This window comes from Wolffia australiana, chromosome 11 (genome assembly GCF_029677425.1).
Source record: "Wolffia australiana isolate 7733 chromosome 11, ASM2967742v1".
Classification (NCBI taxonomy): Eukaryota; Viridiplantae; Streptophyta; class Magnoliopsida; order Alismatales; family Araceae; genus Wolffia; species Wolffia australiana.
This window is the reverse complement of record NC_135845.1, coordinates 16,651,268-16,662,773: the sequence shown is the minus strand read 5'-3', so window position 1 is coordinate 16,662,773 and position 11,506 is coordinate 16,651,268. Positions and strand designations below refer to the sequence as shown.

Here is an 11,506-nt window from a genome sequence, read left to right as displayed (position 1 = left end):
ATGTAGATGTAAACTATGCATACATACACAATAAAGTACCCTTACTAACCTTGATGATCTAATATTCTAGAGAAGATAAGGAAGAACATTGGATTCTTTCATGACCATTATGGAAATAACTGCCCTAACTTTCAGCATGATACACCCGGTCCTGTAGAGTCTTTGATCAATGCAGCCGAAAGCGACCGGGGAAATTAATACATCAAATCATGAGAAACGAAGAATTCCTGTGATAGAACAGAGCTCAATAATCCAGAAGCAATGGCATCAAAAGCCCAAAACATCAAAAATCCAGAAGCGATGGCATCAAAAGAAATCCATGAAATCCCAAAACATCAAAAAACAAAAAATTCACAGCAAAACAAGAAGTTGAGGCACACGATACTATTGATCAATTTTTTAGGGCAGCATATCAAAGGCACACAAGAGCTAAGCAATACAGATCTTCTATCATCATATATCCATTTTCCTCTCCAGGCGATTGATGCTAACTCTCATCCAATTCAGCTGTATTTGGAACTGGCTTTGGGGAAACAGGAGTATACTATGTGCAACTAATTGGTAACGTATCTGTTGTGTCACTTGAAGCATACGTTTCAGTCATGGCCACTGTGATTATGATTATCTCCAGCTATCTCCCTAAAATAACATGGAATATGAAAATCACAAGGATAGTAGGGTAATTTCAAAATTACAATAAAATAAAGAGCTATGAGAATCTTCATGAAAAAATATTTTTCCCATGTAGACTATCTTCCAAATTCTCTGTTTCATGATCAACATATACATCTTTACAATTACATAATCATCTATTTGGTGTAAATGACAGATTCATAGGATTAAGCTACAACGGGAACGAGGATCCCAACAGAGCTGCAAGCGCAAATGCAACAAGATACCAAAACTTGCAAACATGAGAACGAGAAGACGTACCACGCTCTCGGGCATCAGAGGAAGTATCAAACACTCGCCACCCTCAATAAACTTCATGCTAAGAAAGATATCAGCAAGCAAAACCAAGCTACAAGCAAGAGATAAAATCCCCAAAAGAAGTTCATACAAGGGGAAATTGAAGGAAAAAAAAAGAAGCATGGACAAAGCCAATAGAAATTTCGCGCAACGAGAATGACCAAGCATGCATATGGTTCAATTTCTGAAATCTACCGGTCACAGAAATATTCTATCAAACATGTATGACCGCAGGGCATCTTGAACAATGTATTATCATGTTCATATCAATGAAGAATTTATAATAAAAAATAGATAGATAGATGGATAGATAGATAAATAGATAGATAGATAGATAGATAGATAGATAGATCCATAGATGGATAGCTAGATGGATAGATGGATAGATAGATAGATAGATAGATAGATAGATAGATAGATAGATAGATAGATAGATAGATAGATAGATAGATACATAGATAGATAGATAGATAGATAGATAGATAGATAGATACATAGATAGATAGATTAGATAGATAGATAGATAGATAGATAGATAGATAGATAGATAGATAGATAGATAGATAGATAGAAAGATAGATAGATAGATAGATAGATAGATAGATTAGATAGATAGATATATAGATAGATATATAGATAGATATATAGATAGATATATAGATATATAGATATATAGATAGATAGATAGATAGATAGATAGATAGATAGACAGACAGAGAGAGCGAGAGAACGCAAGAAAATTATCGAAATGTCTTGTAACCAAAATTCCGTGGACACGCAGGGGAGGATATCTCCTTGTGGCTCTAAGTTAACATAAATACTATTAAATGTGTTATACTTCAGGTCTACCAGCCAGAGAGGGGTGTATTTGTTTTAGAAAAACATTAGCAGCAGTCTTTGACGAATTCTCTCTGTTTCTTTCTTTTTGGCTGTCGGAGAATCTTTCTCATTGTCTCTCTCTCTTTCTCTCTCTATGCCTCTCTTTCTCTCTCGGTCTCGCTTAATCTCCTCATCACTCTCTCTTGCTCACTTTTTTTTTTTTGTTTAACACTGTTCATGTTTCTTACCCATAGGATATGAGGTGCCACTCTACGGCATCTATTCTTCTTTTATGCTGTGCAAAATAATCCGGAACAACCTTCCTGTCCGAGAAGTGTATGGGCAGATATTGTCGCCTCAAATCATGGGCCTCCTGATGGGGGATTTGGATTTAACTTCCAATGTGAGCTCGTCAGTGGCCCTGGCAGGAGTGAGCTGCCCTCCACTAGTAATGTAGCCAACGCTCAGCTCGGGCCCCGGCAATGAACCAGGCCAGAATCACGTCTTGAATGGCGACATGTCTCCTTATCAAATCCTTGTTGGAATAATCCCGATACAGCAGGACGTGGTTTGAAGTGGGACTAGTAACATGGAGAACGTGCAGCACGGAAGAATCGTTCTTCCTCTTTGTTGTTTAGAGAAAGATGCGGGAAAACGTGGGAGCATGGATCCACGTTTTCCTAGTCAGTTATTTTCCTTTTCTCCCTGTAACTGTACGCTTTTTCATCTTTTAGAAACAAGTCGAGAGTTCTTTTTTCCCCTTGCCTTCTTCTCACAAAAACTCCATCCCTCTCTCATTCTTCCACCATACGAGGGTCTTGCCCAATATTTGGTATCAGAGCAGAGAGGATCCTGAGGCATTCTTTTCTTTCTCCCGTTGAGATCACACCATGCCAAGAAGAAGTGAAGAGGCGTCTCAAGCTGGAGGAAGCTTTTCTGCGGAGCGTGCCATCAACGGAGCGGGAAGTGGAGCACTAAGGCAGGAGATATGGCACCACCGTTGCTATTTCCTGTTCTATCGAAGACCAACTACTCTTTGTGGGCTGTTCGAATGGAGGTGTTGCTGGAAGCGCATGGATTATGGGAAGCGATTGAAGAAGAGACGGTACCGAGGTAGAAGGATCGTCAGGCTCTCTCAATCCTCCTCGGAGCGATTCCTGAGGAGATCCAAGCACAAATCGACATCAAGAAGTCTGCAAAGGAGATTTGGGAGGCGCTTAAGAAGAGAAATGTGGGCGTTGACCGTGTTCAAAAGGCTCGAATTCAAGGGCTGAAGAGAGACTTCGAAAATCTCAAGATGGGCAAGGACGAGTTCATTGACGACTTCTCCGGTAAACTCTCCAATATAGTGGCAAAGTTAAGAAGCCTTGGAGAGGATATTACTGAAGCATCAGTAATAGGGAAGCTACTCAGATCTACACCAGCAAAGTTTGATCCAATTACTTCAACATTGGAGCAATTCAGTGATTTTGAGACGATGACTCTCGATGAGGCGATTGGGTCTTTAAAAGTACATGAGGCAAAGATCCGAGATCGTCAGGTTGAAGAAGAGGAGCAAGCTCTGCTGACACAAGCGATTGAGAAGAACAAAGGTCGTGGTGAATATTTGAAGAATGAAAGAGGAAAGCACTCAAGAGGACGCGGCAGAGGTCGCGCTAGAGGACGTGGAAGAGGACGCGGCAAGAGCACTGGTGATCGAAGCAATGAGGGTGAGCGAAAGCCCTTCGATTAGTCCAAGATTCAGTGCTACAACTGCCAGAAGTTTGGGCATTTTGCATCAGAATGTCGCAACGAAAAGAAAGAGCGGACACTCAATGTTCCCCAAGCCAAAGTGGAGCCACCGACGTTACTGATGGCGTTCATTGAAGAAATGGAGACGTTACTCCTAGGAGTTAGTGAAGAATCGACGAACGACGATCTCTGGTTTCTCGACACTGGAGCAACCAACCATATGACGGGGAAGAAATCTCTATTCCATGATCTTCAATAAATATCTAACGGGACGGTCAGATTTGGAGATGACTCTAGAGTGGATATCTGTGGGAAAGGAAGTATCCACCTTGAGACGAAGATGATGGATCCGTAATATTGGGTAATGTTCTCTATGTCCCTAAATTACGGACTAACATTCTCTCCCTTGGTCAGCTAGACGAGAATGGGTGTAAAATGGTGATGGATAATGGAGGACTCACCATCCATGATCGTGAAGGAAGATTGTTGGCCAACGTCAAGAAGACAAAAGGAAGAATGTACCTGCTGAAGTTAAGCACAAAGAAGATGTGCTTATCAGTACAAGAAGACCATAAAGAAGCGTGGAGGTGGCATCGAAGGTTCTGCCATCTAAACTTCCGGTCATTAAGCGGACTTTCAAGGAATCAGATTGTCGACGGTATTCCAACTTTGAATATGCCAGACAGTCTTTGCCGAGATTGTGTAGCTGGAAAACAACATAGACAGCCATTTCCTTCGGCCACCTCGTTCACATCAAGTCGTCCACTTGAGCTAGTGCATGCGAATATATGCGTACCTATTTCGCCAGCAACAATCGGAGGAGGAAGGTACTTTATGTTATTGATTGATGATTTTTCACGGCTAACTTGGGTATCGATACTAAGACAAAAATCAGAAGCTCTTCGTATCTTTACCAAGTTTAAAGCCGTGGTTGAAGCATAGAAGAACTTGAAGGTCGGTTGTCTAAGAACAGATAGAGGAGGAGAATTTCTCTCTAAAGAGTTTGCGGAGTTTTGCGGCCAGCATGGGATCAAGCGACATCTTACCGCCCCCTACACACCTCAGCAAAACGGTGTAGTAGAAAGGAAGAATCAGACCATCATGTCTATTGTTCGAAGCATGCTCAAGAGCAAGGACATGCCATTGAAGTTTTGGGGAGAAGCTGTCAACACTTGCGTCTACACGTTGAATCGATCATCGATGAAGAGCCTAGATGGAAAGACTCCTTACCAAGCATGGACGGGAAGGAAGCTAAATGTGAGTCACATGGGGGTTTTTGGCTCAATTGCTCATGTTAAGACGACGGGTGGAAATCAGAAGAAGCTTGATGATAGAGGAAATCCTATGAATCTAATTGGCTATGAAACTGGTTCGAAGGCATATAAATGTTTTGATCCAGTAGAGAAGAAGATTCACGTGAGCAGGGACGTGATTTTCGAAGAAGAAGAAAAATGGAAGTGGGAAGATCCAGAAAATGAAGAGAGTGGAGGTATGCTTAAAATTCCTGGGTTTTCTGAACTTAGTGATGATGACATCCAGGGGGAGCAAATTCAGTCGGATTCTTATGCTCAAGGACCAAGCACTGAAGAAGCTACACCTGAAGAACAATCAGGACATGAAGGTTCATCCTCATCAAACCAAACTCCAGAAAGATATAGAGATCTGAATGAAGTCTATGAAGAATCAGATCAGATTCATCTTGATCCAGAGGAGTGTATTTTGATCTTAGAGGAGCCACGAGATCATATTGAGGCATGCAAAGAAGAAGAATGGAAGAAGGCCATGATAGAAGAAATGGAATCCATTGAAAGAAACAAGACGTGGCAACTTGTCCCTCCGCCATCCGGATGTAAGCCTATCGGTCTCAAATGGGTTTACAAGGTGAAGAAGAGTCCGAGTGGAGAAATTCTATGCTACAAAGCAAGATTGGTTGCTAAAGGGTATGTTCAAAAACTCGGTGTTGATTTTAATGAAGTTTTTGCTCCTGTTGCAAGAATGGAGACGATACGAGTGTTGGTGGCCTTAGCAACACAAGAAGGGTGGAAGTTACATCATCTGGATGTTAAATCAGCTTTTCTAAATGGCGAGTTAGAAGAAGAAGTTTATGTGAGACAACCAGAAGGTTTTGTTCAGAAAGGAAAAGAGCAGCTTGTGTTGAAGCTGAAGAAGGCGTTGTATGGGCTCAAACAAGCGCCTAGGCCATAGAATGTGAAGCTAGATACGAGTCTCATCTCACTTGGATTCACTAGAAGCATACAAGATCATACTGTTTATATGAAGCACACCGGCGACCGTGTACTATTAATCGGCATATATGTTGATGATCTGATCATGACTGGATCAACGGAGGACGATATCAAGAAATTCAAGGAAGAAATGAAGAAGAAATTTGAGATGAGTGATCTTGGATTGCTCAGCTCATATCTTGGCATAGAAGTACATTAGAAGCATGGGGAGATACGGCTTAGTCAAAAAGCCTATGCTCTAAAGATTCTGGAGCAGACCGGCATGAAAGAAAGCAATGCGGTACAAACCCCTCTTGAAGCAAGACAGAAGTTCAGCTGTAACGCATCTTCTCCACCAGTTAACTCTACTGAATTCAGGAGCATAATTGGATACTTGAGGTATTTGACTCATACTAGACCTGACTTGATGTATCCAGTTGGGATTTTGAGCAGGCATATGGAGAAACCTACATCTGAACACATGACTGGAATCAAGAGAATTTTCAGGTACATAAAAGGCACCTTGGACCTGGGACTCGTCTACAAGAAAAGAGATGAAGAATGTGAACTGATCGGATATAGTGACTCTGATCATGCCGGAGATGTGGATGATAGAAAGAGTACGTCGGGTATGGCATTTTACCTCGGAAGAAATTTGATTTCTTGGTATTCAAAGAAACAGAAAGTAGTTGCCCTATCTTCATGCGAAGCAGAGTACATCGCTATAACTGGAGCAGCATGCTAAGGAATATGGCTTGCACGTCTAGTTGCAGAATTGAAGAACAAGAAAGAGAAGACGGTGAAGTTAATGGTAGATAATAAATCTGCCATAGCCTTGAGCAAGAATCCAGTGCTTCACGGCCGATCGAAGCACATTGAAACAAGGTTTCATTTTATCAGATCATGCCTAGAAGAGAAGAAGGTTAGCTTGCATTATGTTAGTTCTGAAGATCAGTTAGCAGATTTTTTCACAATGTCTTTGGGAAGGATCAAGTTTGTGGAAATTCGTCTTCGACTTGGCAGTGTCTCTATCTCGGAGATGCATCATGATTATGGGGGAGATTGTTGGAATAATCCCGATGCAGCAGGACGTGGTTTGAAGTGGGACTAGCAACATGGAGAACGTGCAGCACGGAAGAATCGTTCTTCCTTTTTGTTGTTTAGAGAAAGATGCGGGAAAACGTGGGAGCATGGATCCACGTTTTCCTAGTCAGTTATTTTCCTTTTTTCCCTATAAATGTACGCTTTTTCATCTTTTAGAAACAAGTCGAGAGTTATTTTTTCCCCTTGCCTTCTTCTCACAAAAACTCCGTCCCTCTCTCATTCTTCCACCATACGAGGGTCTTGCCCAACAATCCCCGCCAATCCAGAGATTGGCGAGATAGAGCTCCCTTCTGTCCAATGGCCCCCGCCCACTATTGAGACCACTGACCTCCCTAAGACGGTCGACACAGCAGCTGCCCCATGGGGAACTGGCTGGGTTATCTTCGGACAGTTAAAGGGGGTGATTTAGTCGAACGCCCAGTGGAGTTGGACCAAAAACCAGAAAAGCAGATCTAAATATAGATAGAAATTTTTGATACGATTGGTAGACTTTTTAATGTATTTTTATCTATGTTTTAGCGTAGAAAATATATATAAAGAAATTCAAGAGAAAATTTTGATACGAGGTAAGGGGGTTAGCTCTGTTGAACATCCGAGAGACGTTGAACAAAATGCCAGACAGAGGTCGACTCAGGATATATGTACGTTTATTTTTCTAGATGTTTTATATAAAGACTTTATGACAAATACGGGCGACTCTGTCGACCGCCGAGAGGGTTCCACAGAAAGCCAGAATGAGGTCGGGATAGAGTAAATTGAGATGCAAATGTCTCTATTTAACTTTTTCCAAGGTTTATAAAAATAAACTTATCTGAATCAAAGAGGAATTCTGAAACACACAAGATGTTCGATGGATTACAAAAGCTAAAAGGGTGAACGGATTTTTATCAGACGAACTTCTATTACGGTCACAACCATGGTTCGATAATGACGAGGATCATATCTCGGGGAATCAATTTACGATAATCACAACTCACCGATTGCCTTGATTCGAAGAACGAGAGTGGGGGCGCCGGTCGCTTGCTCTCTCTCGCTCGGGCAATCTCTCTCTTTCTCTTTTTTCTCGTTCTCTCTCACCGTCGCTGTCTTTTTTTCTCCCTCACTCTCGATCAATCTTTCTCTCTCTTTCTCATTCTCTCGGTCAGTCTTTGTCCCGCCCTCTCGGTCAATCACTCTCTCCTTTTCTCTTTCTCAGTCAATCTTTCTCTCTTTTTCTCTCTCTCGCGGTCTGTCTTTCTCCCTCTCTCTCGGTCAATCTTTCTCTCTTTATCTCTTTTGCGGTCTGTGTTTCTCCCTCTCTCTCGGTCATTATTTCTGTCGCTCGCTTTCTTTCACTCGCTCCGACTGTCTTTCTCCGATTCTCTCGGTTTTTCTTTCTTCAGCTCTCTCGCACTTTTGCATTTTTGGTAATCCCTCTTTCTCTATCGGTATCGCTTGCTCTCTCTCTCTCGGGCAATATCTCTCTCTCTCTCTTTTCTCGTTCTCTCTTGGTTTACTTCCGCTCCCTGTCGCTGTCTTTCCCTCTCTGGGTCTCTTTTTTCTCTCTTTCTCGCGGTTTCTTTCTTCCTTTGTCGCTCTCTCTCTCTCTCGCGGTCTCTTTCTATGTCTTTCTACATCTCTCTATCTGATCCTGAGCGTGGGTTTTTAGTTAGAGAGTGGATTAAAACTTTTGATTTTTCTTACGCAATGCAAGGTCAGGATGCCTGTATATGGTGCCGATTGTTCTTTTAGCTCGTGCAAAATCTCTCTATATATAACAAATCCATCTTTCTCTGGGCGGTAGACCCAAAACATAAAAAGGTTAAAAACTGTTTTTGTAAGCTTTGGGACACGAGGCGATATCCTCCCCTCCGTCGTCTCCGCAGAATTCGGAGAGTGCTAGTCATTTCGAGATCCTATTGGGTTCTCTCTCTCGTCTCCCACTCTGTCTCACTCACTCACTCTCTCTCTCTCTCTGTCTCTCTCTCTCTCTCTATCTCTCTCTCTCTATCTCTATCTTTCTATTTCTCTCTATCTCTCTCTCTCTCTCTCTCTATCTCTCTCTCTCTCTCTATCTCTCTCTCTATCTTTCTATCTCTCTCTCTATATCTCTCTATATCTCTCTCTCTCTATCTCTCTCTCTCTCTCTCTCTCTCTCTCTCTCTCTCTCTCTCTCTCTCTCTCTCTCTCTCTCTCTCTCTCTCTCTCTCTCTCTCTCTGTCTGTCTTTTCCTCTCTCTCTCTCGGTTTACTTTGTCTCGCTGTCGCAATATTTCTCTCTCGATTGTTAGCTCCTGAAGAGTCAAACGAGATCATTGGACAATAGTAAGACCACCCAAGTATAGAGTGTTGAAGAATGAAGAAGAGAGTAGATGAACGATGAATATAGGAGTGTATTTGTCTTCCTGCACAAGCAGGTTGCAAACCACTTTACTTATAGTGGTACAAGTATCTGAGTTTTATACATTGAACAAAAGACATTTGAATGAAGTCCGCCGTCGTGATACGAGAGTGGTTATCATGACGGAAGATGGCGGTGGTGCTTGATGGCAGGTAATGATGACAGCTGCCTTGGCGGTTGAGGCGGCTTAGACGCAGGTGATGACTGCCACTGTGTGGGTGATGAGTGAGGTGAGTGTGGCTATTGTGGCGGTTGATCCTATTGAGCCATATTTGACCTTGTGTCCTTAACACTCCCCTGCAAGCTCAAGCATGGGTGAAGATTGAGCTTGGACCTGAGAACAGAAAATCGAGCCTTGAAAAGAGATTTAGTGAGAAAGTCTGAAAATTGATCACGTGTAGATACGAAGGAAACCTGCATTAACCCTTGTGAGACATCATCACGGACAAAGTGGAAATCTATTTCGATATGCTTTGTCTGGGCATGAAATACCTGATTTAGTGAGGTAGGTGGCACCAAGATTATTGCACCAGAGTATTGGATGAGAATGAATAGTAATTTGAAGTTCTTGAAGAAGGGATTTGATCTAGATGATTCCAACGGTAGCATTAGCTACAGCTTTATATTCAGCTTCAGTGCTGGAGCGAGCGACAATAGTCTGTTTTTTAGATGACCAGTTGATAAGATTTTTACCTAAGTAGATCAGGAAACCACTTGTGGACTTTCGATCTAAGGGAGCACCAGCCCAGTCTGCGTCACTAAAAACATGCAATTTATGTGGAGAATCAGCATAAAATTGAAGAGAAAAATTGAAAGTACCTTTGAGGTATCTCATAAGGTTTTTAAGAAAGACCCAATTACTGGGTTGAGGTTCGTGCATTGACTGACATGCCTTATTGACGGCAAAAGCAATATCTGGGCATGTAAGAGTCAGATATTGAAGACTGCCCACTATTTTCCGATATAATGTATCACCTTCTTTGAGATGTGAAGAGCCTCCTTGATGGGAGGAGGTGGTAGTGGAACATGGAGTAGTGACTGGTTTACAGTCGACCATGTTTGCCAGTTGAAGAATTTTAATGGCATATTGTTCTTGTGAGAGAGACAAACCTGAGTTGTGATGAATTAGGTGAATGCCGAGGAAACTTTGGGCTTGCCCGAGATCACGGACTGCAAACTGTGTCTGTAAGCTGTTAATAAATTGAGAAATGAGTTGTTGATCAAGACTTAAGAGTAGCATATCATCTACATAAATGAGTATATATAGTGGAGCTTTATTTGAAATTTTATAAACTAGTGAAGGATCAGTACGTGATCTAGTAAAGTGTTGAGTGAGGAAGAATGCACTTAGCTTTTCAAACCATGCTCTAGGAGCTTGCTTGAGTCCATAAAGAGATTTTCGTAGTCGACATACATGATTTGGTTGCTGCTGAGATGTGAAGCCTGGAGGTTGTCGCATAAATATGGTTTCAGCAAGATCACCATAAAGAAATGCGTTCGAGATATCAAGTTGATGAATGTGCCACTGGTGGCTGGCAGCTAAAGAAAGAAGTATTTGTAATGATGTCATTTTCAAAATGGGACTATAAGTTTCATGATAGTCAACTCCTGGGTTTGACTAAACCCCTGTGCCACCAGGCGAGCCTTGCAAAGATCAAGGGAGCCATCAGAATAAAGCTTGGTTCTAAAGATCCACTTACAGCCCATGAGTTTCACGTTCTTCGCTAGAGGGACAAGATCCCACGTGGAGTTGTTGATGAGAGCTGCATATTCATCAGACATAGCTTGGCGCCATAAGGGATGACTAAGTGCGGCTTTCACATCACTTGGTTCAGATGGTAGTTTGGTGGACATGTAGCAGGAGTGAATGGGGTATTTGGCAGAGGCTGAGTACAATTCAGAGATATTTCTAAAGGGTTGCGGTGATGTGGATGATGGTGGTCTGGATGTCGTGCTAGGGGACTGAGGGGTTTTTGGACTAGCGCTGATGGGTTCAATAGTTGAAGTTTGGGGTCTTCGGCTGGTGTCATTAGACACAGAGGTGCGGGTGTATGGTGGCTTTCTGAGAGTGGCAAGGCTTGTGTTGGTAGATTGGATAGAGACAGAGTGGAGAGGTTTTGCAATTTGAAAGGATATATATTCTCATGAAAGACAACATTGCGAGAGATAATGATTTTATTTGTAAGAAGATTAAGACAATTGTACTTGTGGTGGCGAGAGCTATATCCAAGGAAGATGCACCTTTCCAAGCAAGAGCTCAGCTATGAGTTACCGTATGG

General features: G+C 42.1%; 1 long non-coding RNA gene across 2 annotated transcripts; it reads right to left on the bottom strand.

Moving 5' to 3' along the window:
• Window positions 1-264: 264 nt before the first annotated feature.
• LOC144709542 (uncharacterized) lies at window positions 265-8,354 on the bottom strand. 2 transcript variants are annotated; one of them, XR_013583055.1, is made up of 3 exons: window positions 7,826-8,354; window positions 934-1,021; window positions 265-639 (listed from the first exon to the last, which is right to left on the bottom strand). It is a non-coding gene; the product is annotated as an uncharacterized LOC144709542 (long non-coding RNA). The 2 variants fall into 2 exon arrangements; XR_013583056.1 differs by lacking the exon at window positions 265-639 and having other exon boundaries at window positions 716-1,021.
• Window positions 8,355-11,506: the final 3,152 nt, after the last annotated feature.